This window comes from Falco biarmicus, chromosome 15, assembly GCF_023638135.1.
Source record: "Falco biarmicus isolate bFalBia1 chromosome 15, bFalBia1.pri, whole genome shotgun sequence".
In the NCBI taxonomy this organism is placed as follows: Eukaryota; Metazoa; Chordata; class Aves; order Falconiformes; family Falconidae; genus Falco; species Falco biarmicus.
Window position 1 is genome coordinate 24,018,616 of NC_079302.1, and position 27,909 is coordinate 24,046,524.

Here is a 27,909-nt window from a genome sequence, read left to right on the forward strand (position 1 = left end):
AAACGGCACAATACACTTTATACTTAATTTATATATGTAACTAAAACTTACGGGGAATTAGCAAGCAGTAATTTAAAACTGTTTGAGAGATGAAGTGCTCTGGTGTACCGCGTGGTAGGCAGACTGGGAGGGACTGACTCAGCTGGAGTTGCCACTGTGCTGGGTTTTGTGCCCAGGCTGTGGTAGTGGGTTGGGGGGGTTGTCTAAGAAAGGGCAAAAATGCTGCATAGCAGCTGTCGGAGGGAGGAGTCAGGAGAAAACAGAGAGAAACAACCCTGCAGCACCGAGGCTGCGGGGAGGAGGTGCTGGGGTGGAGACCCTGCTGTGGCCCGTGGCATGGTGGGGAAGTGGGGTGGCTCCCTGCAGCCCACCAGGACCCCGTGCCAGCAGGCAGACCTGCCCTGTAGGAGGCTGGAGCCTGTGCAGGTTTGCTGGCAGGGACCCTGGGGACCCGTGCCGGAATGGCTCCTGAAGGATTGTGTCCCATGGAAGGGACCCCACGGGGAGAGTGTGAGGAGAGGGCAGCAGAGACGAGGGGCTGACTGACAGCTGTGGTTCCACATCCCCTCTGCCCCGCTTGGCAGCGAGGAGCTGAGCCTGGGAAGGAGGGGTGGGGGGAAGATCCTTTTAGTTTTGTTTCTTACTGTCCTACTTGATTCTTAATTGGCAATAAATTAAACTGATCATGCCCAAGTCAAGCCTATGTTGCCTGTGACGATACCCACTGACCGATCTCCCTGCCTTCATCTCAACCCGTAAGATTTTTCCATCTAATTTTTTCCCGTCATCCTGTTGAGGAGGGCAAGAGCAGCTGGGTGGGTGACTGGCCGCCAGCTGTGGCTAAACCACCACCTTGGGCTTCCCCAGCTGTTTCCTGCCAGCCCTGGTGCTGCCCCCAGCTCCAGGTACAGAAATGTATCCGGGAAGCCACCTCCTGCCTGGCGGTGCCACCAAGACGGCGGGTGACCACCAGCTCCCTGTGAAGCGAGGTCTGGTTGCACTCCGTGGGTGCAGTAGTGTCCCGTGTCATGATCCAAAGCTGTGAGACCCACACAGTGACTCTGCTAGTGACAAGTGGAAATGAACCCTCTGTGCATTTGATGCACCTGGGTGGTTTCTGCCACTCTGCGCCCGCCATGAGCCATGGTGCCGCTCAGCTTCCCACCCACGCTTTCATACAGCAGTTGCTGCACAGAGGAGCTGCTCCGTGCTGTGCTCCCTCATGTCCCTCAAGTAGGGCAATGATTAAAGCAAAATTGTTGTGTGTGATTTTACTGCTTACAGCGAACCTAAACCATGCCAGGAACAAGGTCAGCCACAGCAAAGACTTTGGGTGCAAAGGACTGTGACTTTGGAAAACCCTTCAGAAGCTGGTAAGGAAGGAATGACAACGATCACATGTTCCACATTCGGAGGGACGGATGCAGATATCAGACCTCCACTTGCGCGCTCTTCATCGGCGTGCTTTCTCTGCTGTCTTTCCAGGGGGGGCAGCCTAACACACTAGCGCGGTTTCCTTTTATTTAGCTAGTCTGTTATTTCCAAGGAGAGACATGATGCTTAATTTCTGAGAAAAATTAATGTTATTTTTTCTCCTGATTCTTGCGATCTCTTGTCTTGAAGATGAAAAACCTTGATCCTTTAAATTGATTAATTTGACTTAGACTTGAGTCAAATGGATTCAAATTCAAATGGATTGATTAATTTCCAGATGTCTGTGCAGAAGGGACAGCTCAAGGCTGCAGCTCTGCAGCCTCCCTCGGTCAGGCAGAGCAGGGCCGAGCATGGGCGGCACGCCCCATTGGGGTAACTCGGAGCTCTGCGCAAACATCATCCTGCTGCTGCCTCTTCCAAGGCTCCGAGGCAGGACCATCGGTGCAGCCGGGCGGCTGGTCACACAGCACGCCTGCCAGCCTCCAGTTGCTGCTTTTCCCCATCATAGCCCTGTCCTAAATCCCACTACGATATGGACACTTGTCTCTGGACTAAGCTGCGCGCACGGTGCAGGTTCCTAAAACCATGATGGCACAAAGGGCCAAGTGGCGCTGTTCATAAGGACCCCTGGAAATCCAGCCCAGCTCTTGGCAGCAACACTTGCAAGTTACGCGGGTTTTGCACAACACTGAAGGAAATGATGGCCAACACAGTTAAAACCTCTTTGGCAGGCCATACCAATACGAAGGTCAGTCATTTTTCAAGTATTTTTTTAAAAACCAGAATTCCACAACAAAGGGTATTCCCGCCCCCCCCCCCCCCTCCTTCCCCAAAGGAAATGGCTTTGTTGTTTGGGACAAACATGCTGCAAAATTTGTACTTTTTAAAATACATTTTTGGATACTATGGGATATTTCAAGTGTGTCCTCGAGGCTTTGCATGCCTGAGTTTGAAAATGTTGATCTGAAGTAGTAATGAAGTTTGCACCTCCTTTTCTCTGTCGCTGAAGCACCCTGAGAACCTGCGCTTCCTAAGGAGAGAACTTCCCAGGAAACTGCTGGTTTCCTCTTCTCCCTCCGTTGTTGCCACCACCTCCTGCAGCCGTGCTGCTGGGACACATGTTGGTGGCCAGGGTCCTGCCCTGCTTGGCTTCCAGATGAAGGTGGACGAAGGGGCTTTGAGAGCTGGGAGTGCTGAGGGAGGTGAGACTCCCCACCTGGTCTTTGTCTTCTCCCGAGATGTGTTCAGCTTCTAGCTGCACTGAAGTCAGGATTAACCAGACTCAAGACTTTTAGGGACACATTGTTCAAGTCCTAACGTTAACTGGAAGGGCAAAAGAAAGAGATGCCTGCACAGTGAACAGCTGTGAACTTTTGGCATCTAAAGTCCTCTGGGTGAAGCAGAACGAGTGGCTCTGCTGTCCGTAGCCCACTGCCTTCTCTGCCTCCCCATCACAGGCTTGCTTGAAAAGCTTTGCAGATTTGATGTTCACCTACCAAACACTTCTGTGGTGGTTCAGTGCCCTGTCCTTTTTAGATACACTGAATTGTGCTGTATTCCACCTGCTCCTTTCAGAGTACTCCTAGAGATACCCGCAGTTAGGCCATTTGATTTCTAGCCAGACGATGCATCTCCCTTTCAATCCTTTTCTAGCTCCTTCCTGGCGAAAAAAATTGGGTACTGCAGCCCGTCTAGCTAACGGACTGCACAGTTTATTATATAGGCACGGCATCAAGAGGGGAACTCTGCCCACGGCCCGTTAGGAAGTTGCCTGGCGTCCCATCTCGGTGGATGAAGTTCTGGCAGCGAACATTCTCGATTCCACTAGTCTAGCGAAAAAGAAAAAAAAAAAAAAAAAAAAAAAAAAAAAAAAAAAAAATCACTCGAGAGACCAGGCTTACGCTTTTTTTTCCCCCCTTATAAAAACACTAGCAACAGTGCCTGAACGGGAAAAGGGGTCACGAAAGTTTTTATCGTAAAATGGAAGGGCACGAAAGAGAACAGAATTCGACAGACGATACGTAAACCTCTGCAGCTCTTTCCCCGTGCCTATCGGACATCGGTTTCCAAAAACTTTCTCGGGTGAGCGTCTTTTGTCTTTGAGCAGTGCAACAGACGCTTTGCAAACAGCACAAGTCTGCTTTTGAACCATCGTTTCAGACTTTGCAATCCCTTGAGATGGGGCGCTTTGTACTTGAGAGAAACAAAACCCACTCTGAGTCTTTCCTTTAACGATACAGGCCTATTCCCCTTTCCCTTAGAGAAACAACCTACTCGCTTCTGATCTCTCGAGGAATCTTAATACTCCCAACACACTGCGCCGTCAAGATCAACAAAGCAGTTTCCTACCACGTTGCCAGCGAGCGATAGGACCGTCTCGAGACGAAGTTTCCTCGGACAAAAACCCGAGCGATCTATCTTCAAGACTCGGTCCAAACGGCTCCGTCACCGTTCCATCGCAGTCCCCTTCGGCTCCACACCACTGCCTTGTGGGAACGCCCCCTAGAAAAAAAGAAACGCTTTCATCAGGGTAACAAGCAGAATACAGCTCTAGCCTCGAGGACGGCTGGCACGCACACGGCCTGTATCGCCGCAGTCCCCTGAGCCGCAGCTCAGCGCGCGCCGACAGCGGTGACGGAGGACGCGCTGAAGGCGAAAAGCCGAAAGCCAACCCCCCCGAAGCCCAGAACCGTGCTCAGGCACCCGGGAGTTAAGCCTAAAACCGGTTGAAAGAGCTGCCTCCTACCTGTTCCCCCGCCACCTCTCCCCCTCCGAGGCCAGCACCTTTCCTCGCGATCCCTTTTCGCAAACAAAAGACGGACGCCTGCAGCCTCAGCTCGGTACCGAAGCACCACGATGCGCTTGCCGGCGGCGTGCTCTCTCACGAGGCTGACAGCTTCTCTGCACGCAACAGCCGAGGCCCTGTGAAAGGGGAGGAAGGCAAACACCCATCACGTCTCGCCGGGGTCAGGAGGGAGTCGGGGTGCGCTGCGGTCAGAGCCCAACGCCTTCCCCAGAGGAATTACCGGGGCACCACAAGAGGCAGGAGCGATCGGCAGACAGGCAGGTAACACGCACGGCAGCGATACCCACGGCAGACTGGCAGGACGCTTCCAGCCGCTTCACCCCGCCGCTTTGTTTCGAATTTCGTTAAAAGGCAATCCGATTCTTAAGGCTCACTCTGCTTTGAGGAGCTGCTGGAGAAAGGCTAACACGTGGCATTGGCGTTACCGTCGGAATTCCGGCGTAAAAATCACGGCAAAGCCGTGCCTTGTCAAGCGGCTTCCCAAGCAGGCTCTGGAGCCTTTCCACGAGACGGGCAAAGCCGGAGTCCCGCGGGAACCCTGTGCCAGCTCCGTCAGTAGGGCCCAGCTCTCCGACAAAGCGCACCGCCGTACGGAAACGTCAAGCGGGTTTATACCTCGGGCTCCTTTACAGCCTCGGAAAACAATACTGCCCGGCCGGACGCGCGGCTCTAAGCGCCTAGCAGGCCCGGCTGCGTTACCACGAGGGACCGACAATTCCTCCCCGGCCGTTGCCCGAGCCGCAGCGCAGCACTCGGAAGCGGCGGGCACACGGAGCCTCGCGGGCCCTCGGCGGCTACAAAAGGGATCCCTCCGTAGTCAGCAGTCCGACTCGCAAGCACGAGGCACGCGTGGCGAAGTAACATCTCGAGCGACCTTCGGTTCCGCTCCCCTTGACTTGTCGACGGACGCTTCCGGACGAACCTAGGGACAAAGGGAAAACAAAAGGCCCCGGTTTCGCGGGGAAGCAAACCAAAAGGCCTCTTCCCCTCGGCTGCTCCGGCCCCGGAGCTGACTGTCACGACACAAGATCAGCCAGACACCTGAGCTGCCGCTGCCTCCCAGCCCTCCCCGGCAGTTAAAAGGCTTGCGGAGAAAGCAGCAGTCGGGGGCGACGGCTGGGGATTCCGCTGCCGGCTGCCTTTTCTTGCTCTGGCCCGCTCGCAGGGGCGGGAAGAGGCTCCTGAGCCACACACACCGCCCCCCACCCCCCCACCCCCCGCGACAGCGTTACCGCAGGCCCCGAGGCAGCCTCTCTGCGGCCCGCGGGGGCCGGCAGCCCCAGCCGGCTGCCACGGCTCAGGCCAGCGGCTGGGGGAAAGACAAAGCCCCGCGCAGGGCTGCGGCGGCTGCCCGGGCAGCCCGCAGGCGGCGGCGGGGGGGCGGCGGGGCGGCGCGGGCCGACCCCTCTCCCGGGCGCCGCCGCCACGAGCGAGCACCGGGGCCGCCCCGCCGCCGCTCCTCGCCGAGGTAGCGGCGCGGCTCCGAGAGACAAAAAAAAAAAAAAAAAAAAACCACCCAAAAAAGGGCAGCCCCGTGAGGAGCCCGCTGACCACCGTCCCTGCCGGGGAGACGAGAACCGGCGGCAGCCCCGCCGGTCCCGGGCCGGGCCGCCCGCCTGCCTCAGCCCGCCCGCCGCCGGCACCAGGCGCTCCCTGCCGCGGCCGAGCGCCGGGCCGCCACATCCCCCCGACTCGGCCGCTGCCCGCCGGCCCCCGGCCGCCCTTCAGCCCGAGCGCTCACCCAGCGCGCCGCCGCACGTCCCGGCCCGAAACTCTTCCAGGTTCCCGGCGAAGGCTCCGCACCCCCACAGCCACTCCAGCGCGCCGCGCGGGCCGGAAATGAACCCACCTTCCGGGGCCGTATGCGTAGCCCATACGTACGAGGCCGGAAGCCCCGCCCCTTTGGCGTCACGTCGTTTCTGCGCATGCGCTGCCCGATTGTTGGAGCGCTGCTGCCATCTAGCGAAATATAAATGGGTACTGCAGCCGGCCCTGTTGGTGGAGCGCTGCTGCCATCTAGCGAAATATAATTGGGTACTGCAGCCGCCCGGTTGGTGGAGGTCCTTTCCTGCTATTTTGTGACTTGTGTTGGAAGTGCCTGGCACCAGGTTCGAGTATTAAGGCAGAAAGCCCCAGGGCCTCGTACCTCTGGGTGGTACATGCTGTGTCACACCAGCTACGGTGCCTTCCTGCTTTACAAATGCAATCAGTTTTGGCAAGTTTACAAAACTAGTGCTTTATCAGGAAGGTGTCTTTGGATTTCAGCTTACCCCTTTCTACTTTTCATATGCCTACATCGCAAGAAAAAGAAAGGGTTTTGCTTCTCAGGTTTGCTCCAGTTACTCGGCAATTCAGGCATGACCACAGCAGAGCTGTTTTCCTACAGTCTTTTTTGTTTCCAGAATCCTCCCTCCCCTCCCTAGAGAGGGCTATGTGCAGGGCAAAGCGGACACTATGAGTAGGGACGACTGAGTAAAGTTACCAAAGGGCCCGTGGTGCCTTCCTCGCAGCAAGGGACTGATTTCAGTTTTTCTACGCTTGGATGACTTTTGCAGCTCAGAGTTTGGTTAAATCTACTCGTGGGGCAGCACTTGAACGTCTGTTGAGTGATTCCATACTGGACAACAGCAGCCACACCCAGACAAAAGTCTCCTCGGGGACAGACACGATAGCAGACTTCGTGTGGGCTGACCTCACCTTTTGCTTGCAACCGGCACCTTATTTTGCAAAGGAATCTTTGAAACCCTCTTTCTTTGAGACAAGGGACCGTAAGGGCCAAGGGCCAAAGCAGCCACGCTGCAGCCTGGAGCCTGACGGTGGCTTCTCAGGTTCCAGCAATGGCTGTGGAGCACAGCTCTTGTGTCACCAAGCAGAGCGCCTGACACCCTGAAGTGCCTCGGCGCCCCGGGGGTGTGAAGCCTCTCTCTGGGGATCAGGCAGCCTCCCACCACAGGTCTTGCTGAGCTAAAATGACTCTGCAGAGGCTGTAAAATTGTCTCGGAGTGCTGTGCTGCTTAAGATGAAAGTGCTTCCGATAGCTCAAGCTAGCCCGCCCACTCAGCTCTTACGAGCTGTACCTCCATATGCCATGGGAAGAAGTACTTAACGCAGTAACTCCAACTCTCGGCTTGGCACCCAAACCCGTAGATCAAACAGTCCATTTGTTCTTATTATTGGAAGTCTCCTTCCTCCCCTCCAAAGCCTGTCGTGCTTCCCTCCCTGGGCGAGGGCCCTACTCGTCTCGCATATCCAGCAAGCAGCCTCTCGAGTGCAGTTTCCACAGGCACATCTTCTTGATCCGGCAGGTCAACGTAGGTATCTAGCGTCTGATCGTCGATACCGGGATCAATCGCACAGAAAGCAGTCTTCAGATCATCTGCCTTCCCCCCTCTGTTCCAAAACAACACAGTCACCATTACGTTGTGGTATGTGAAAAGAACATTTACTTACTTGTGTCACACTGAGAATCCATGTTGCCCGAAATGCAGAGCAGAGATGTCTTTTGATACAGTCATCTCTGCCTCTACTAGCATCCCGTTGTTAAACACATGTGCAATAAAGACTGGTGAATGCTAAACGTCAGACTGACCGGAAGTTAAGAAATCTTAGATTGATGATAACCTGGGAAGACCTTAATTTCACTCTATTGTGCATTGATATCCCTTATTACAGAACTGTACTTCTCGCTAATCCAGCGCCCACGTTGGACAGGATTTCACTTCACAGGCACCTGCCCACCTCTGGCGTTCTCCTCGGTGCTCGGTGTGGCACCAGACTTTTTTTCAATGCAGTAATTGCCTCTTGTTTTGAGGTGGAATTATTTCTCAGATTTGCACCCGTTGTCAGTCCTATTTGCTCTTCCCACTCCTCAGAACCAGTCTCTGAAGACGTACAGGATTTTACCGCTATTTTTGGAGAGCTGAGGAGTGTGGATAACTGGCTAGCTGGAAAAGTTCACATAAACATAGTCTAGCTGGCTGGACAAAAATGCGCATCGCTCTCAGCTTATCTGAAGTAAAGCACAAATACGCTGCCTTTGGCTGTTCTTGTTACACAACAACAGGAAGATTTCGGTGGGAAAAGAATGTTGCAGGTGGGAACAGATAACTACAGAAGAGAAACTAGGGGTGGGCTTGATATTTAGGCAACTCACCAATAATGAGCTTAACTTTTGTAATACGTATGAGCTAATTATAACAAGGCATAAAAGGTGACTGTAAGGCACAATAAACGAAGTCTGCTGATCACTCATATTGATTGACTGTGTCTTCCCTCCGTCGCGACAGAGGAGCACTGTACCGAAGGGGATTAGTGGTACAACTGATCTCTGCTCGCTGTCTGCCACGCCAAAGTTCTTTGGGTCGGGGACTGCTGCTCGCAGTGTTCCGCAGAGCCGGGCTCAGCCAGGTCTCGGCATTCACTGCAACGGGCACAGCCCTGTAGCGCAGGGAGGCCTGCGCTGGCCACGCACACTGCGTCCACTGCGGGGTTCCCTCTGCACGCGCGGTCCTGAGCTACTGTCCCCATCAGCCCCTTCCCTCCATACTTACAGTAGATCTCCCAGCTTGTTCTTCAGCTGGCTCAGATACTCCTGCTTCCCCCTGACATCCTGGCTCCGGGGCTTGGCCACGAAAGCTTCAGCGCTCCCCGCCTCCTCCTGAAAGAAATTACAGCTGTGTTAGCACCGAACATGTGTTCCGGTCTGCACAGGAGCTGCCTCTCAACGTGCACGAAAATAACGCGGCTCTCCGAGAAATGGAATTTCCACGTGAAAAGTGGAAATAGAGAGAAAGAATATGGGAAAAACTCCCATCACAGAAAAGGCACAAGCTTGCACTGCCATTGTCTGCAGAGGGCCTTCAGGTGTTAGAGCTTGTGGTGGGCACTCCAGCTTTGTTAGTCTGATAAACCTAGCTAGTCTTATAAAACTAATTTAATCCCTAATTTAATCCCATTCTCCTGAAAAGGAAAGAGCCAATCCAAGAACTAGTTGATGCAAGCAGGTACAGCACTGAAGACCTCATTGACAACTTATCCTTATGCAAAGAATTAAACTGACGTTACTTAGGTTTTAGGGATTAGAGATTTAATTAACGATTACATTTGTTTTAGGGATTTAGGGATTATATTAGGGATAGGTCTTTTGTGTGGGTCTCGCAGTACTACAAAACACATCTGTCAGCACCTTTGCAACTTGTCTCGAGTGCTCCAGGGTGGAAAAAAAATGGGACTCTCTGAGAGGTTCTGCCCAACAAAACCAGAAAAGGAAAGATCTTCCTTGGAAATACCTTTCAGGAATGGCAGGGAAACCGGCTCAAGCTTCTGGAAAGGCTGAGGAAAAGATGTCGAAGGATCAAAGAAATGCTACTCTATCCCAGAGAGAACCTCTGGATACAGTCGTGCTTAGTATGACGTGAAGAATTCTTGCAACGCTTCCTTGTCCCTGTATCATTGCCTGCTTCCCCCATGTGCTGGGGTACGGTGCAATGGGACATTGTGAGTTGAATGAACTTCCTCATGCCACAAGAAGCAGTCATTCCTTACAATGTAGTCTTGCTACTTAGTCATTCTGGCGCTTGTCTGCATTAATCTCGTCAGCAGAGAAGTAACCCGGGAAAACCCAAATACTGCTCTGCTGGACACTTCCCGGTCACGGCCACCAGTACCGGGGCAGGGAGAGGGGAGGAGGATGAGGCTTTTCAGCAGCAGGAAGCTGTTACTTTGGCTTGGCCGTAGAGCGCAGCATTAGCAGGGGCTCGAGCCCACTAGAAATACCTGCATGTCCGGTGGTTCACGTGGCATCATTGTAAAGTGTGGCTACTTCAGCTATGTCTTCAGTATGCTCACCGTTTCAGCTTTTCTAGTGCACCTGAGTTTCCCTGGCTTTAAAGTTATCAGTGTTTACACTAGGAAGAAGGTGAATCTTGAAGACACCGGCCACGAAAGTAATTCTCCCACCTTCCTAATGGGTATTTATTACCAATTAATCTCAGTGGAAACAAGCAGTGAAGAAAGCTTCCACATACCCATGCAGGGAAGCCATTTCCCTCTCTTAGAGCTCCCGTTGCTATTTCTTCCAGAAGCACATCCACCAGCTGACTGCTGGTCTTCCCCTCAGCCAGAGAACCCCACTGGTCAGCTCCGCCTGGAAATCACCTCTGCAACAGCAAAAAGACACCGAGCTGCTAGGAGAACGTGCCCACACATACTGGTTTTGTGTGAATCCCACTAGGAGCCTAAGGATAGATACAGATCTCCAGGCATGTGGTTGGTCTCCTAAGCTGTCTAAGGCAAAATGGAATACCCTGCAAGCACCTCTCAGGCCACTCCTAAAAGCCTAGGAGAAAACGGGGTGTTGCAGGTGGGCTTAGGGGTTGGGGTTAGGGGTGTGGGAAAATCACCCTGAGGTGGGGGGAACTCGAGAAAATTGCGTCCTAACGGAAGCATAGTATTACGGAAAGCTTTTTTTAGGGTAGAATACAGCTATAGCCTGGAGGACGGTTGGCACGCACACGGTCTGTATCGCCACAGTTCCCTAAGCAGCAGCTCAGCGCACGCCGACAGCGGTGACGGAGGACGCGCTGAAGGCAAAAAGCCAAAAGCAAACCCCTCGAAGCCCAGAACCTTGCTCAGGAACACAGGAGTTAAGCCTAAAACCGGTTGAAAGAGCTGCCTCCTACCTGTTCTCCCGCCACCTTTCCCCCTCCAATGTCAGCACCTTTCCTCGCGATCCCTTTTCGCAAACAAAAGACGGACGCCTGCGGCCTCAGCTCGGTACCGAAGCACCACGATGCGCTTGCCGGCTGCATGCTCTCTCACAAGGCTGACAGCTTCTCTGCACGCAACAGCCGAGGCCCTGTGAAAGGGGAGGAAGGCAAACACCGATCACGTCTCGCAGGGGTCAGGAGGGAGTCGGGGTGCGCTGCAGTCAGAGCCCAACGCCTTCCCCAGAGGAATTACCGGGGCACAACAAGAGGCAGGGGCCATCAGCAGACAGGCAGAAAACACGCACGGCAGCGATACCCACGTCAGACTGGCAGGACGCTTCCAGTTGCTTCACCCCGCAGCTTTGTTTTGAATTTAGTTAAAAGGCAATCAGATTCTTAACGCTCATTCTGCTTTTAATAGCTGCTGGAGAAAGGCTAACACGTGGCATGGGCATTACAGTCGGAATTCCAGTATAAAAATCACGGCAAAGCTGTGCTTTGTCAAGCGACTTTCAAAGCAGGCTCTGGAGCCTTTCAACAAGACGGTCAAATCTGGAGTCCCAAGGGAACTCTGTGCCAGCTCCATCAGTACATCTGAGCTCTCTGACAAAGTACACCGCCATACAGAAACGTAAGCGGGTTTATACCTCGGGCTCATTTACAATCTAGAAAAATAATACTGCCTGACCGGACGCGCTGCTTCAAGCGCCTAGCAGGCCTGGCTGCGTAACCACGAGGGACCGACAATGCCTCCCCGGCCGTTGCCCGAGCCGCAGCGCAGCACTCGGAAGCAGCGGGCACACGGAGCCTCGCGGGCCCTCGGCAAGTACAAAGGTTATCCCTCCGTAGTCAGCAGTCCGACTCACAAGCACAAGGCACACGGGGAAAAGTAACATCTCGACTGACCTTCGGTTCCGCTCCCCTTGATTTGTCAATGTACAATTCCAGACGAACCTAGGGACAAAGGAAAAACAAAAGACCCCCGTTTCACTGGGAAGCAAATCAAAAGGCCTCTTCCCCTCGGCTGCTCCGGCCCCGGAGCTGACTGTCACGACACAAGATCAGCCAGACACCTGAGCTGCCGCTGCCTCCCAGCCCTCCCCGGCGGTTAAAAGGCTTGCGGAGAAAGCAGCAGTCGGGGGCGACGGCTGGGGATTCCGCTGCCGGCTGCCTTTTCTTGCTCTGGCCCGCTCGCAGGGGCGGGAAGAGGCTCCTGAGCCACACACACCCGCCCCCCCCCCCCACCCCCCCCCCACCCCCCCCCCACCACCCCCCCCCCCCGCGACAGCGTTACCGCAGGCCCCGAGGCAGCCTCTCTGCGGCCCGCGGGGGCCGGCAGCCCCAGCCGGCTGCCACGGCTCAGGCCAGCGGCTGGGGGAAAGACAAAGCCCCGCGCAGGGCTGCGGCGGCTGCCCGGGCAGCCCGCAGGCGGCGGCGGGGGGGCGGCGGGGCGGCGCGGGCCGACCCCTCTCCCGGGCGCCGCCGCCACGAGCGAGCACCGGGGCCGCCCCGCCGCCGCTCCTCGCCGAGGTAGCGGCGCGGCTCCGAGAGACAAAAAAAAAAAAAAAAAAACCACCCAAAAAAGGGCAGCCCCGTGAGGAGCCCGCTGACCACCGTCCCTGCCGGGGAGACGAGAACCGGCGGCAGCCCCGCCGGTCCCGGGCCGGGCCGCCCGCCTGCCTCAGCCCGCCCGCCGCCGGCACCAGGCGCTCCCTGCCGCGGCCGAGCGCCGGGCCGCCACATCCCCCCGACTCGGCCGCTGCCCGCCGGCCCCCGGCCGCCCTTCAGCCCGAGCGCTCACCCAGCGCGCCGCCGCACGTCCCGGCCCGAAACTCTTCCAGGTTCCCGGCGAAGGCTCCGCACCCCCACAGCCACTCCAGCGCGCCGCGCGGGCCGGAAATGAACCCACCTTCCGGGGCCGTATGCGTAGCCCATACGTACGAGGCCGGAAGCCCCGCCCCTTTGGCGTCACGTCGTTTCTGCGCATGCGCTGCCCGATAGTTGGAGCGCTGCTGCCATCTAGCGAAATATAAATAGGTACTGCAGCCGGCCCTGTTGGTGGAGCGCTGCTGCCATCTAGCGAAATATAATTGGGTACTGCAGCCGCCCGGTTGGTGGAGGTCCTTTCCTGCTATTTTGTGACTTGTGTTGGAAGTGCCTGGCACCAGGTTCGAGTATTAAGGCAGAAAGCCCCAGGGCCTCGTACCTCTGGGTGGTACATGCTGTGTCACACCAGCTACGGTGCCTTCCTGCTTTACAAATGCAATCAGTTTTGGCAAGTTTACAAAACTAGTGCTTTATCAGGAAGGTGTCTTTGGATTTCAGCTTACCCCTTTCTACTTTTCATATGCCTACATCGCAAGAAAAAGAAAGGGTTTTGCTTCTCAGGTTTGCTCCAGTTACTCGGCAATTCAGGCATGACCACAGCAGAGCTGTTTTCCTACAGTCTTTTTTGTTTCCAGAATCCTCCCTCCCCTCCCTAGAGAGGGCTATGTGCAGGGCAAAGCGGACACTATGAGTAGGGACGACTGAGTAAAGTTACCAAAGGGCCCGTGGTGCCTTCCTCGCAGCAAGGGACTGATTTCAGTTTTTCTACGCTTGGATGACTTTTGCAGCTCAGAGTTTGGTTAAATCTACTCGTGGGGCAGCACTTGAACGTCTGTTGAGTGATTCCATACTGGACAACAGCAGCCACACCCAGACAAAAGTCTCCTCGGGGACAGACACGATAGCAGACTTCGTGTGGGCTGACCTCACCTTTTGCTTGCAACCGGCACCTTATTTTGCAAAGGAATCTTTGAAACCCTCTTTCTTTGAGACAAGGGACCGTAAGGGCCAAGGGCCAAAGCAGCCACGCTGCAGCCTGGAGCCTGACGGTGGCTTCTCAGGTTCCAGCAATGGCTGTGGAGCACAGCTCTTGTGTCACCAAGCAGAGCGCCTGACACCCTGAAGTGCCTCGGCGCCCCGGGGGTGTGAAGCCTCTCTCTGGGGATCAGGCAGCCTCCCACCACAGGTCTTGCTGAGCTAAAATGACTCTGCAGAGGCTGTAAAATTGTCTCGGAGTGCTGTGCTGCTTAAGATGAAAGTGCTTCCGATAGCTCAAGCTAGCCCGCCCACTCAGCTCTTACGAGCTGTACCTCCATATGCCATGGGAAGAAGTACTTAACGCAGTAACTCCAACTCTCGGCTTGGCACCCAAACCCGTAGATCAAACAGTCCATTTGTTCTTATTATTGGAAGTCTCCTTCCTCCCCTCCAAAGCCTGTCGTGCTTCCCTCCCTGGGCGAGGGCCCTACTCGTCTCGCATATCCAGCAAGCAGCCTCTCGAGTGCAGTTTCCACAGGCACATCTTCTTGATCCGGCAGGTCAACGTAGGTATCTAGCGTCTGATCGTCGATACCGGGATCAATCGCACAGAAAGCAGTCTTCAGATCATCTGCCTTCCCCCCTCTGTTCCAAAACAACACAGTCACCATTACGTTGTGGTATGTGAAAAGAACATTTACTTACTTGTGTCACACTGAGAATCCATGTTGCCCGAAATGCAGAGCAGAGATGTCTTTTGATACAGTCATCTCTGCCTCTACTAGCATCCCGTTGTTAAACACATGTGCAATAAAGACTGGTGAATGCTAAACGTCAGACTGACCGGAAGTTAAGAAATCTTAGATTGATGATAACCTGGGAAGACCTTAATTTCACTCTATTGTGCATTGATATCCCTTATTACAGAACTGTACTTCTCGCTAATCCAGCGCCCACGTTGGACAGGATTTCACTTCACAGGCACCTGCCCACCTCTGGCGTTCTCCTCGGTGCTCGGTGTGGCACCAGACTTTTTTTCAATGCAGTAATTGCCTCTTGTTTTGAGGTGGAATTATTTCTCAGATTTGCACCCGTTGTCAGTCCTATTTGCTCTTCCCACTCCTCAGAACCAGTCTCTGAAGACGTACAGGATTTTACCGCTATTTTTGGAGAGCTGAGGAGTGTGGATAACTGGCTAGCTGGAAAAGTTCACATAAACATAGTCTAGCTGGCTGGACAAAAATGCGCATCGCTCTCAGCTTATCTGAAGTAAAGCACAAATACGCTGCCTTTGGCTGTTCTTGTTACACAACAACAGGAAGATTTCGGTGGGAAAAGAATGTTGCAGGTGGGAACAGATAACTACAGAAGAGAAACTAGGGGTGGGCTTGATATTTAGGCAACTCACCAATAATGAGCTTAACTTTTGTAATACGTATGAGCTAATTATAACAAGGCATAAAAGGTGACTGTAAGGCACAATAAACGAAGTCTGCTGATCACTCATATTGATTGACTGTGTCTTCCCTCCGTCGCGACAGAGGAGCACTGTACCGAAGGGGATTAGTGGTACAACTGATCTCTGCTCGCTGTCTGCCACGCCAAAGTTCTTTGGGTCGGGGACTGCTGCTCGCAGTGTTCCGCAGAGCCGGGCTCAGCCAGGTCTCGGCATTCACTGCAACGGGCACAGCCCTGTAGCGCAGGGAGGCCTGCGCTGGCCACGCACACTGCGTCCACTGCGGGGTTCCCTCTGCACGCGCGGTCCTGAGCTACTGTCCCCATCAGCCCCTTCCCTCCATACTTACAGTAGATCTCCCAGCTTGTTCTTCAGCTGGCTCAGATACTCCTGCTTCCCCCTGACATCCTGGCTCCGGGGCTTGGCCACGAAAGCTTCAGCGCTCCCCGCCTCCTCCTGAAAGAAATTACAGCTGTGTTAGCACCGAACATGTGTTCCGGTCTGCACAGGAGCTGCCTCTCAACGTGCACGAAAATAACGCGGCTCTCCGAGAAATGGAATTTCCACGTGAAAAGTGGAAATAGAGAGAAAGAATATGGGAAAAACTCCCATCACAGAAAAGGCACAAGCTTGCACTGCCATTGTCTGCAGAGGGCCTTCAGGTGTTAGAGCTTGTGGTGGGCACTCCAGCTTTGTTAGTCTGATAAACCTAGCTAGTCTTATAAAACTAATTTAATCCCTAATTTAATCCCATTCTCCTGAAAAGGAAAGAGCCAATCCAAGAACTAGTTGATGCAAGCAGGTACAGCACTGAAGACCTCATTGACAACTTATCCTTATGCAAAGAATTAAACTGACGTTACTTAGGTTTTAGGGATTAGAGATTTAATTAACGATTACATTTGTTTTAGGGATTTAGGGATTATATTAGGGATAGGTCTTTTGTGTGGGTCTCGCAGTACTACAAAACACATCTGTCAGCACCTTTGCAACTTGTCTCGAGTGCTCCAGGGTGGAAAAAAAATGGGACTCTCTGAGAGGTTCTGCCCAACAAAACCAGAAAAGGAAAGATCTTCCTTGGAAATACCTTTCAGGAATGGCAGGGAAACCGGCTCAAGCTTCTGGAAAGGCTGAGGAAAAGATGTCGAAGGATCAAAGAAATGCTACTCTATCCCAGAGAGAACCTCTGGATACAGTCGTGCTTAGTATGACGTGAAGAATTCTTGCAACGCTTCCTTGTCCCTGTATCATTGCCTGCTTCCCCCATGTGCTGGGGTACGGTGCAATGGGACATTGTGAGTTGAATGAACTTCCTCATGCCACAAGAAGCAGTCATTCCTTACAATGTAGTCTTGCTACTTAGTCATTCTGGCGCTTGTCTGCATTAATCTCGTCAGCAGAGAAGTAACCCGGGAAAACCCAAATACTGCTCTGCTGGACACTTCCCGGTCACGGCCACCAGTACCGGGGCAGGGAGAGGGGAGGAGGATGAGGCTTTTCAGCAGCAGGAAGCTGTTACTTTGGCTTGGCCGTAGAGCGCAGCATTAGCAGGGGCTCGAGCCCACTAGAAATACCTGCATGTCCGGTGGTTCACGTGGCATCATTGTAAAGTGTGGCTACTTCAGCTATGTCTTCAGTATGCTCACCGTTTCAGCTTTTCTAGTGCACCTGAGTTTCCCTGGCTTTAAAGTTATCAGTGTTTACACTAGGAAGAAGGTGAATCTTGAAGACACCGGCCACGAAAGTAATTCTCCCACCTTCCTAATGGGTATTTATTACCAATTAATCTCAGTGGAAACAAGCAGTGAAGAAAGCTTCCACATACCCATGCAGGGAAGCCATTTCCCTCTCTTAGAGCTCCCGTTGCTATTTCTTCCAGAAGCACATCCACCAGCTGACTGCTGGTCTTCCCCTCAGCCAGAGAACCCCACTGGTCAGCTCCGCCTGGAAATCACCTCTGCAACAGCAAAAAGACACCGAGCTGCTAGGAGAACGTGCCCACACATACTGGTTTTGTGTGAATCCCACTAGGAGCCTAAGGATAGATACAGATCTCCAGGCATGTGGTTGGTCTCCTAAGCTGTCTAAGGCAAAATGGAATACCCTGCAAGCACCTCTCAGGCCACTCCTAAAAGCCTAGGAGAAAACGGGGTGTTGCAGGTGGGCTTAGGGGTTGGGGTTAGGGGTGTGGGAAAATCACCCTGAGGTGGGGGGAACTCGAGAAAATTGCGTCCTAACGGAAGCATAGTATTACGGAAAGCTTTTTTTAGGGTAGAATACAGCTATAGCCTGGAGGACGGTTGGCACGCACACGGTCTGTATCGCCACAGTTCCCTAAGCAGCAGCTCAGCGCACGCCGACAGCGGTGACGGAGGACGCGCTGAAGGCAAAAAGCCAAAAGCAAACCCCTCGAAGCCCAGAACCTTGCTCAGGAACACAGGAGTTAAGCCTAAAACCGGTTGAAAGAGCTGCCTCCTACCTGTTCTCCCCGCCACCTTTCCCCCTCCAATGTCAGCACCTTTCCTCGCGATCCCTTTTCGCAAACAAAAGACGGACGCCTGCGGCCTCAGCTCGGTACCGAAGCACCACGATGCGCTTGCCGGCTGCATGCTCTCTCACAAGGCTGACAGCTTCTCTGCACGCAACAGCCGAGGCCCTGTGAAAGGGGAGGAAGGCAAACACCGATCACGTCTCGCAGGGGTCAGGAGGGAGTCGGGGTGCGCTGCAGTCAGAGCCCAACGCCTTCCCCAGAGGAATTACCGGGGCACAACAAGAGGCAGGGGCCATCAGCAGACAGGCAGAAAACACGCACGGCAGCGATACCCACGTCAGACTGGCAGGACGCTTCCAGTCGCTTCACCCCGCAGCTTTGTTTTGAATTTAGTTAAAAGGCAATCAGATTCTTAACGCTCATTCTGCTTTTAATAGCTGCTGGAGAAAGGCTAACACGTGGCATGGGCATTACAGTCGGAATTCCAGTATAAAAATCACGGCAAAGCTGTGCTTTGTCAAGCGACTTTCAAAGCAGGCTCTGGAGCCTTTCAACAAGACGGTCAAATCTGGAGTCCCAAGGGAACTCTGTGCCAGCTCCATCAGTACATCTGAGCTCTCTGACAAAGTACACCGCCATACAGAAACGTAAGCGGGTTTATACCTCGGGCTCATTTACAATCTAGAAAAATAATACTGCCTGACCGGACGCGCTGCTTCAAGCGCCTAGCAGGCCTGGCTGCGTAACCACGAGGGACCGACAATGCCTCCCCGGCCGTTGCCCGAGCCGCAGCGCAGCACTCGGAAGCAGCGGGCACACGGAGCCTCGCGGGCCCTCGGCAAGTACAAAGGTTATCCCTCCGTAGTCAGCAGTCCGACTCACAAGCACAAGGCACACGGGGAAAAGTAACATCTCGACTGACCTTCGGTTCCGCTCCCCTTGATTTGTCAATGTACAATTCCAGACGAACCTAGGGACAAAGGAAAAACAAAAGACCCCCGTTTCACTGGGAAGCAAATCAAAAGGCCTCTTCCCCTCGGCTGCTCCGGCCCCGGAGCTGACTGTCACGACACAAGATCAGCCAGACACCTGAGCTGCCGCTGCCTCCCAGCCCTCCCCGGCGGTTAAAAGGCTTGCGGAGAAAGCAGCAGTCGGGGGCGACGGCTGGGGATTCCGCTGCCGGCTGCCTTTTCTTGCTCTGGCCCGCTCGCAGGGGCGGGAAGAGGCTCCTGAGCCACACACACCCGCCCCCCCCCCCACCCCCCCCCACCACCCCCCACCACCCCCCCCCCCCGCGACAGCGTTACCGCAGGCCCCGAGGCAGCCTCTCTGCGGCCCGCGGGGGCCGGCAGCCCCACCCGGCTGCCACGGCTCAGGCCAGCGGCTGGGGGAAAGACAAAGCCCCGCGCAGGGCTGCGGCGGCTGCCCGGGCAGCCCGCAGGCGGCGGCGGGGGGGCGGCGGGGCGGCGCGGGCCGACCCCTCTCCCGGGCGCCGCCGCCACGAGCGAGCACCGGGGCCGCCCCGCCGCCGCTCCTCGCCGAGGTAGCGGCGCGGCTCCGAGAGACAAAAAAAAAAAAAAAAAAAACCACCCAAAAAAGGGCAGCCCCGTGAGGAGCCCGCTGACCACCGTCCCTGCCGGGGAGACGAGAACCGGCGGCAGCCCCGCCGGTCCCGGGCCGGGCCGCCCGCCTGCCTCAGCCCGCCCGCCGCCGGCACCAGGCGCTCCCTGCCGCGGCCGAGCGCCGGGCCGCCACATCCCCCCGACTCGGCCGCTGCCCGCCGGCCCCCGGCCGCCCTTCAGCCCGAGCGCTCACCCAGCGCGCCGCCGCACGTCCCGGCCCGAAACTCTTCCAGGTTCCCGGCGAAGGCTCCGCACCCCCACAGCCACTCCAGCGCGCCGCGCGGGCCGGAAATGAACCCACCTTCCGGGGCCGTATGCGTAGCCCATACGTACGAGGCCGGAAGCCCCGCCCCTTTGGCGTCACGTCGTTTCTGCGCATGCGCTGCCCGATAGTTGGAGCGCTGCTGCCATCTAGCGAAATATAAATAGGTACTGCAGCCGGCCCTGTTGGTGGAGCGCTGCTGCCATCTAGCGAAATATAATTGGGTACTGCAGCCGCCCGGTTGGTGGAGGTCCTTTCCTGCTATTTTGTGACTTGTGTTGGAAGTGCCTGGCACCAGGTTCGAGTATTAAGGCAGAAAGCCCCAGGGCCTCGTACCTCTGGGTGGTACATGCTGTGTCACACCAGCTACGGTGCCTTCCTGCTTTACAAATGCAATCAGTTTTGGCAAGTTTACAAAACTAGTGCTTTATCAGGAAGGTGTCTTTGGATTTCAGCTTACCCCTTTCTACTTTTCATATGCCTACATCGCAAGAAAAAGAAAGGGTTTTGCTTCTCAGGTTTGCTCCAGTTACTCGGCAATTCAGGCATGACCACAGCAGAGCTGTTTTCCTACAGTCTTTTTTGTTTCCAGAATCCTCCCTCCCCTCCCTAGAGAGGGCTATGTGCAGGGCAAAGCGGACACTATGAGTAGGGACGACTGAGTAAAGTTACCAAAGGGCCCGTGGTGCCTTCCTCGCAGCAAGGGACTGATTTCAGTTTTTCTACGCTTGGATGACTTTTGCAGCTCAGAGTTTGGTTAAATCTACTCGTGGGGCAGCACTTGAACGTCTGTTGAGTGATTCCATACTGGACAACAGCAGCCACACCCAGACAAAAGTCTCCTCGGGGACAGACACGATAGCAGACTTCGTGTGGGCTGACCTCACCTTTTGCTTGCAACCGGCACCTTATTTTGCAAAGGAATCTTTGAAACCCTCTTTCTTTGAGACAAGGGACCGTAAGGGCCAAGGGCCAAAGCAGCCACGCTGCAGCCTGGAGCCTGACGGTGGCTTCTCAGGTTCCAGCAATGGCTGTGGAGCACAGCTCTTGTGTCACCAAGCAGAGCGCCTGACACCCTGAAGTGCCTCGGCGCCCCGGGGGTGTGAAGCCTCTCTCTGGGGATCAGGCAGCCTCCCACCACAGGTCTTGCTGAGCTAAAATGACTCTGCAGAGGCTGTAAAATTGTCTCGGAGTGCTGTGCTGCTTAAGATGAAAGTGCTTCCGATAGCTCAAGCTAGCCCGCCCACTCAGCTCTTACGAGCTGTACCTCCATATGCCATGGGAAGAAGTATTTAACGCAGTAACTCCAACTCTCGGCTTGGCACCCAAACCCGTAGATCAAGCAGTCCATTTATTCTTATTATTGGAAGTCTCCTTCCTCCCCTCCAAAGCCTGTCGTGCTTCCCTCCCTGGGCGAGGGCCCTACTCGTCTCGCATATCCAGCAAGCAGCCTCTCGAGTGCAGTTTCCACAGGCACATCTTCTTGATCCGGCAGGTCAACGTAGGTATCTAGCGTCTGATCGTCGATACCGGGATCAATCGCACAGAAAGCAGTCTTCAGATCATCTGCCTTCCCCCCTCTGTTCCAAAACAACACAGTCACCATTACGTTGTGGTATGTGAAAAGAACATTTACTTACTTGTGTCACACTGAGAATCCATGTTGCCCGAAATGCAGAGCAGAGATGTCTTTTGATACAGTCATCTCTGCCTCTACTAGCATCCCGTTGTTAAACACATGTGCAATAAAGACTGGTGAATGCTAAACGTCAGACTGACCGGAAGTTAAGAAATCTTAGATTGATGATAACCTGGGAAGACCTTAATTTCACTCTATTGTGCATTGATATCCCTTATTACAGAACTGTACTTCTCGCTAATCCAGCGCCCACGTTGGACAGGATTTCACTTCACAGGCACCTGCCCACCTCTGGCGTTCTCCTCGGTGCTCGGTGTGGCACCAGACTTTTTTTCAATGCAGTAATTGCCTCTTGTTTTGAGGTGGAATTATTTCTCAGATTTGCACCCGTTGTCAGTCCTATTTGCTCTTCCCACTCCTCAGAACCAGTCTCTGAAGACGTACAGGATTTTACCGCTATTTTTGGAGAGCTGAGGAGTGTGGATAACTGGCTAGCTGGAAAAGTTCACATAAACATAGTCTAGCTGGCTGGACAAAAATGCGCATCGCTCTCAGCTTATCTGAAGTAAAGCACAAATACGCTGCCTTTGGCTGTTCTTGTTACACAATAACAGGAAGATTTCGGTGGGAAAAGAATGTTGCAGGTGGGAACAGATAACTACAGAAGAGAAACTAGGGGTGGGCTTGATATTTAGGCAACTCACCAATAATGAGCTTAACTTTTGTAATACGTATGAGCTAATTATAACAAGGCATAAAAGGTGACTGTAAGGCACAATAAACGAAGTCTGCTGATCACTCATATTGATTGACTGTGTCTTCCCTCCGTCGCGACAGAGGAGCACTGTACCGAAGGGGATTAGTGGTACAACTGATCTCTGCTCGCTGTCTGCCACGCCAAAGTTCTTTGGGTCGGGGACTGCTGCTCGCAGTGTTCCGCAGAGCCGGGCTCAGCCAGGTCTCGGCATTCACTGCAACGGGCACAGCCCTGTAGCGCAGGGAGGCCTGCGCTGGCCACGCACACTGCGTCCACTGCGGGGTTCCCTCTGCACGCGCGGTCCTGAGCTACTGTCCCCATCAGCCCCTTCCCTCCATACTTACAGTAGATCTCCCAGCTTGTTCTTCAGCTGGCTCAGATACTCCTGCTTCCCCCTGACATCCTGGCTCCGGGGCTTGGCCACGAAAGCTTCAGCGCTCCCCGCCTCCTCCTGAAAGAAATTACAGCTGTGTTAGCACCGAACATGTGTTCCGGTCTGCACAGGAGCTGCCTCTCAACGTGCACGAAAATAACGCGGCTCTCCGAGAAATGGAATTTCCACGTGAAAAGTGGAAATAGAGAGAAAGAATATGGGAAAAACTCCCATCACAGAAAAGGCACAAGCTTGCACTGCCATTGTCTGCAGAGGGCCTTCAGGTGTTAGAGCTTGTGGTGGGCACTCCAGCTTTGTTAGTCTGATAAACCTAGCTAGTCTTATAAAACTAATTTAATCCCTAATTTAATCCCATTCTCCTGAAAAGGAAAGAGCCAATCCAAGAACTAGTTGATGCAAGCAGGTACAGCACTGAAGACCTCATTGACAACTTATCCTTATGCAAAGAATTAAACTGACGTTACTTAGGTTTTAGGGATTAGAGATTTAATTAACGATTACATTTGTTTTAGGGATTTAGGGATTATATTAGGGATAGGTCTTTTGTGTGGGTCTCGCAGTACTACAAAACACATCTGTCAGCACCTTTGCAACTTGTCTCGAGTGCTCCAGGGTGGAAAAAAAATGGGACTCTCTGAGAGGTTCTGCCCAACAAAACCAGAAAAGGAAAGATCTTCCTTGGAAATACCTTTCAGGAATGGCAGGGAAACCGGCTCAAGCTTCTGGAAAGGCTGAGGAAAAGATGTCGAAGGATCAAAGAAATGCTACTCTATCCCAGAGAGAACCTCTGGATACAGTCGTGCTTAGTATGACGTGAAGAATTCTTGCAACGCTTCCTTGTCCCTGTATCATTGCCTGCTTCCCCCATGTGCTGGGGTACGGTGCAATGGGACATTGTGAGTTGAATGAACTTCCTCATGCCACAAGAAGCAGTCATTCCTTACAATGTAGTCTTGCTACTTAGTCATTCTGGCGCTTGTCTGCATTAATCTCGTCAGCAGAGAAGTAACCCGGGAAAACCCAAATACTGCTCTGCTGGACACTTCCCGGTCACGGCCACCAGTACCGGGGCAGGGAGAGGGGAGGAGGATGAGGCTTTTCAGCAGCAGGAAGCTGTTACTTTGGCTTGGCCGTATAGCGCAGCATTAGCAGGGGCTCGAGCCCACTAGAAATACCTGCATGTCCGGTGGTTCACGTGGCATCATTGTAAAGTGTGGCTACTTCAGCTATGTCTTCAGTATGCTCACCGTTTCAGCTTTTCTAGTGCACCTGAGTTTCCCTGGCTTTAAAGTTATCAGTGTTTACACTAGGAAGAAGGTGAATCTTGAAGACACCGGCCACGAAAGTAATTCTCCCACCTTCCTAATGGGTATTTATTACCAATTAATCTCAGTGGAAACAAGCAGTGAAGAAAGCTTCCACATACCCATGCAGGGAAGCCATTTCCCTCTCTTAGAGCTCCCGTTGCTATTTCTTCCAGAAGCACATCCACCAGCTGACTGCTGGTCTTCCCCTCAGCCAGAGAACCCCACTGGTCAGCTCCGCCTGGAAATCACCTCTGCAACAGCAAAAAGACACCGAGCTGCTAGGAGAACGTGCCCACACATACTGGTTTTGTGTGAATCCCACTAGGAGCCTAAGGATAGATACAGATCTCCAGGCATGTGGTTGGTCTCCTAAGCTGTCTAAGGCAAAATGGAATACCCTGCAAGCACCTCTCAGGCCACTCCTAAAAGCCTAGGAGAAAACGGGGTGTTGCAGGTGGGCTTAGGGGTTGGGGTTAGGGGTGTGGGAAAATCACCCTGAGGTGGGGGGAACTCGAGAAAATTGCGTCCTAACGGAAGCATAGTATTACGGAAAGCTTTTTTTAGGGTAGAATACAGCTATAGCCTGGAGGACGGTTGGCACGCACACGGTCTGTATCGCCACAGTTCCCTAAGCAGCAGCTCAGCGCACGCCGACAGCGGTGACGGAGGACGCGCTGAAGGCAAAAAGCCAAAAGCAAACCCCTCGAAGCCCAGAACCTTGCTCAGGAACACAGGAGTTAAGCCTAAAACCGGTTGAAAGAGCTGCCTCCTACCTGTTCTCCCGCCACCTTTCCCCCTCCAATGTCAGCACCTTTCCTCGCGATCCCTTTTCGCAAACAAAAGACGGACGCCTGCGGCCTCAGCTCGGTACCGAAGCACCACGATGCGCTTGCCGGCTGCATGCTCTCTCACAAGGCTGACAGCTTCTCTGCACGCAACAGCCGAGGCCCTGTGAAAGGGGAGGAAGGCAAACACCGATCACGTCTCGCAGGGGTCAGGAGGGAGTCGGGGTGCGCTGCAGTCAGAGCCCAACGCCTTCCCCAGAGGAATTACCGGGGCACAACAAGAGGCAGGGGCCATCAGCAGACAGGCAGAAAACACGCACGGCAGCGATACCCACGTCAGACTGGCAGGACGCTTCCAGTCGCTTCACCCCGCAGCTTTGTTTTGAATTTAGTTAAAAGGCAATCAGATTCTTAACGCTCATTCTGCTTTTAATAGCTGCTGGAGAAAGGCTAACACGTGGCATGGGCATTACAGTCGGAATTCCAGTATAAAAATCACGCAAAGCTGTGCTTTGTCAAGCGACTTTCAAAGCAGGCTCTGGAGCCTTTCAACAAGACGGTCAAATCTGGAGTCCCAAGGGAACTCTGTGCCAGCTCCATCAGTACATCTGAGCTCTCTGACAAAGTACACCGCCATACAGAAACGTAAGCGGGTTTATACCTCGGGCTCATTTACAATCTAGAAAAATAATACTGCCTGACCGGACGCGCTGCTTCAAGCGCCTAGCAGGCCTGGCTGCGTAACCACGAGGGACCGACAATGCCTCCCCGCCGTTGCCCGAGCCGCAGCGCAGCACTCGGAAGCAGCGGGCACACGGAGCCTCGCGGGCCCTCGGCAAGTACAAAGGTTATCCCTCCGTAGTCAGCAGTCCGACTCACAAGCACAAGGCACACGGGGAAAAGTAACATCTCGACTGACCTTCGGTTCCGCTCCCCTTGATTTGTCAATGTACAATTCCAGACGAACCTAGGGACAAAGGAAAAACAAAAGACCCCCGTTTCACTGGGAAGCAAATCAAAAGGCCTCTTCCCCTCGGCTGCTCCGGCCCCGGAGCTGACTGTCACGACACAAGATCAGCCAGACACCTGAGCTGCCGCTGCCTCCCAGCCCTCCCCGGCGGTTAAAAGGCTTGCGGAGAAAGCAGCAGTCGGGGGCGACGGCTGGGGATTCCGCTGCCGGCTGCCTTTTCTTGCTCTGGCCCCGCTCGCAGGGGCGGGAAGAGGCTCCTGAGCCACACACACCCGCCCCCCCCCCCCCCACCCCCCCCCACCACCCCCCACCACCCCCCCCCCCGCGACAGCGTTACCCGCAGGCCCCGAGGCAGCCTCTCTGCGGCCCGCGGGGGCCGGCAGCCCCAGCCGGCTGCCACGGCTCAGGCCAGCGGCTGGGGGAAAGACAAAGCCCCGCGCAGGGCTGCGGCGGCTGCCCGGGCAGCCCGCAGGCGGCGGCGGGGGGGGCGGCGGGGCGGCGCGGGCCGACCCCTCTCCCGGGCGCCGCCGCCACGAGCGAGCACCGGGGCCGCCCCGCCGCCGCTCCTCGCCGAGGTAGCGGCGCGGCTCCGAGAGACAAAAAAAAAAAAAAAAAAAACCACCCAAAAAAGGGCAGCCCCGTGAGGAGCCCGCTGACCACCGTCCCTGCCGGGGAGACGAGAACCGGCGGCAGCCCCGCCGGTCCCGGGCCGGGCCGCCCGCCTGCCTCAGCCCGCCCGCCGCCGGCACCAGGCGCTCCCTGCCGCGGCCGAGCGCCGGGCCGCCACATCCCCCCGACTCGGCCGCTGCCCGCCGGCCCCCGGCCGCCCTTCAGCCCGAGCGCTCACCCAGCGCGCCGCCGCACGTCCCGGCCCGAAACTCTTCCAGGTTCCCGGCGAAGGCTCCGCACCCCCACAGCCACTCCAGCGCGCCGCGCGGGCCGGAAATGAACCCACCTTCCGGGGCCGTATGCGTAGCCCATACGTACGAGGCCGGAAGCCCCGCCCCTTTGGCGTCACGTCGTTTCTGCGCATGCGCTGCCCGATAGTTGGAGCGCTGCTGCCATCTAGCGAAATATAAATGGGTACTGCAGCCGGCCCTGTTGGTGGAGCGCTGCTGCCATCTAGCGAAATATAATTGGGTACTGCAGCCGCCCGGTTGGTGGAGCGCTGCTGCCACCTAGCGAAACTTAATTGGGTACTGCAGCCGGCCCTGTTGGTGCAGCGCTGCTGCCATCTAGCGAAATAAAAATGGGTACTGCAGCCGGCCCTGTTGGTGGAGCGCTGCTGCCACCTAGCGAAATATATTTGGGTACTGCAGCCACCCGGTTGGTGGAGCGCTGCTGCCACCTAGCGAAACTTAATTGGGTACTGCAGCCGGCCCTGTTCGTGCAGCGCTGCTGCCACCTAGCGAAATATATTTGGGTACTGCAGCCGGCCCTGTTGGTGGAGCGCTGCTGCCACCTAGCGAAATAAAAATGGGTACTGCAGCCGGCCCTGTTGGTGGAGCGCTGCTGCCATCTAGCGAAAGATATTTGGGTACTGCAGCCGGCCCGGTTGGTGGATCTCTGCTGCCATCTAGCGAAATATATTTGGGTACTGCAGCCGGCCCGATTGGTGGATCGCTGCTGCCACCTAGCGAAATAAAAACGGGTACTGCAGCCGGCCCGGTTGGTGGATCGCTGCTGCCATCTAGCGAAATATATTTGGGTACTGCAGCCGGCCCTGTTGGTGGAGCGCTGCTGCCACCTAGCGAAATATAATTGGGTACTGCAGCCGGCCCTGTTGGTGGATCGCTTCTGCCACCTAGCGAAATATAAATGGGTACTGCAGCCGGCCCTGTGGGTGGATCGCTGCTGCCATCTAGCGAAATACATTTGGGTACTGCAGCCACCCGGTTGGTGGAGCGCTGCTGCCACCTAGCGAAACTTAATTGGGTACTGCAGCCGGCCCTGTTGGTGGAGCGCTGCTGCCACCTAGCGAAATAAAAATGGGTACTGCAGCCGGCCCTGTTGGTGGATCGCTGCTGCCACCTAGCGAAATAAAAATGGGTACTGCAGCCGGCCCTGTTGGTGGAGCGCTGCTGCCATCTAGCGAAATATAAAAGGGTACTGCTGCCGGCCCGGTTGGTGGATCTCTGCTGCCCTCTAGCGAAATATATTTGGGTACTGCAGCCGGCCCTGTTGGTGGATCGCTGCTGCCACCTAGCGAAATATAAATGGGTACTGCAGCCGGCCCTGTTGGTGGAGCGCTGCTGCCCTCTAGCGAAATATATTTGGGTACTGCAGCCGGCCCTGTTGGTGGAGCGCTGCTGCCACCTAGCGAAATATATTTGGGTACTGCAGTTGGCCCTGTTGGTGGATCGCTGCTGCCACCTAGCGAAATAAAAATGGGTACTGCAGCCGGCCCTGTTGGTGGAGCGCTGCTGCCATCTAGCGAAATATAATTGGGTACTGCAGCCGGCCCTGTTGGTGGA

The 27,909-nt window shown here is 54.9% G+C and overlaps 3 long non-coding RNA genes across 9 annotated transcripts; all 3 read right to left on the reverse strand.

Annotated features, from left to right (window-relative positions):
• Positions 1-7,384: 7,384 nt before the first annotated feature.
• Positions 7,385-12,827, reverse strand: LOC130159496 (uncharacterized). Of its 3 annotated transcripts, none has more exons than XR_008825764.1 (3): positions 10,267-10,892; positions 8,791-8,897; positions 7,385-7,630 (listed from the first exon to the last, which is right to left on the reverse strand). It is a non-coding gene; the product is annotated as an uncharacterized LOC130159496 (long non-coding RNA). The 3 variants fall into 3 exon arrangements; XR_008825766.1 differs by lacking the exon at positions 7,385-7,630 and adding an exon at positions 8,293-8,660; XR_008825767.1 differs by lacking the exon at positions 7,385-7,630 and adding an exon at positions 12,749-12,827 and having other exon boundaries at positions 8,302-8,897; positions 10,267-10,398.
• A 1,323-nt stretch (positions 12,828-14,150) lies between these two features.
• On the reverse strand, positions 14,151-19,593 carry LOC130159494 (uncharacterized). Of its 3 annotated transcripts, none has more exons than XR_008825758.1 (3): positions 17,034-17,661; positions 15,558-15,664; positions 14,151-14,397 (listed from the first exon to the last, which is right to left on the reverse strand). It is a non-coding gene; the product is annotated as an uncharacterized LOC130159494 (long non-coding RNA). The 3 variants fall into 3 exon arrangements; XR_008825759.1 differs by lacking the exon at positions 14,151-14,397 and adding an exon at positions 15,061-15,427; XR_008825760.1 differs by lacking the exon at positions 14,151-14,397 and adding an exon at positions 19,515-19,593 and having other exon boundaries at positions 15,070-15,664; positions 17,034-17,165.
• A 1,335-nt stretch (positions 19,594-20,928) lies between these two features.
• LOC130159495 (uncharacterized) lies at positions 20,929-26,361 on the reverse strand. 3 transcript variants are annotated; one of them, XR_008825761.1, is made up of 3 exons: positions 23,800-24,423; positions 22,324-22,430; positions 20,929-21,163 (listed from the first exon to the last, which is right to left on the reverse strand). It is a non-coding gene; the product is annotated as an uncharacterized LOC130159495 (long non-coding RNA). The 3 variants fall into 3 exon arrangements; XR_008825763.1 differs by lacking the exon at positions 20,929-21,163 and adding an exon at positions 26,283-26,361 and having other exon boundaries at positions 21,723-22,430; positions 23,800-23,931; XR_008825762.1 differs by lacking the exon at positions 20,929-21,163 and adding an exon at positions 22,176-22,193 and having other exon boundaries at positions 23,800-24,424.
• Positions 26,362-27,909: the final 1,548 nt, after the last annotated feature.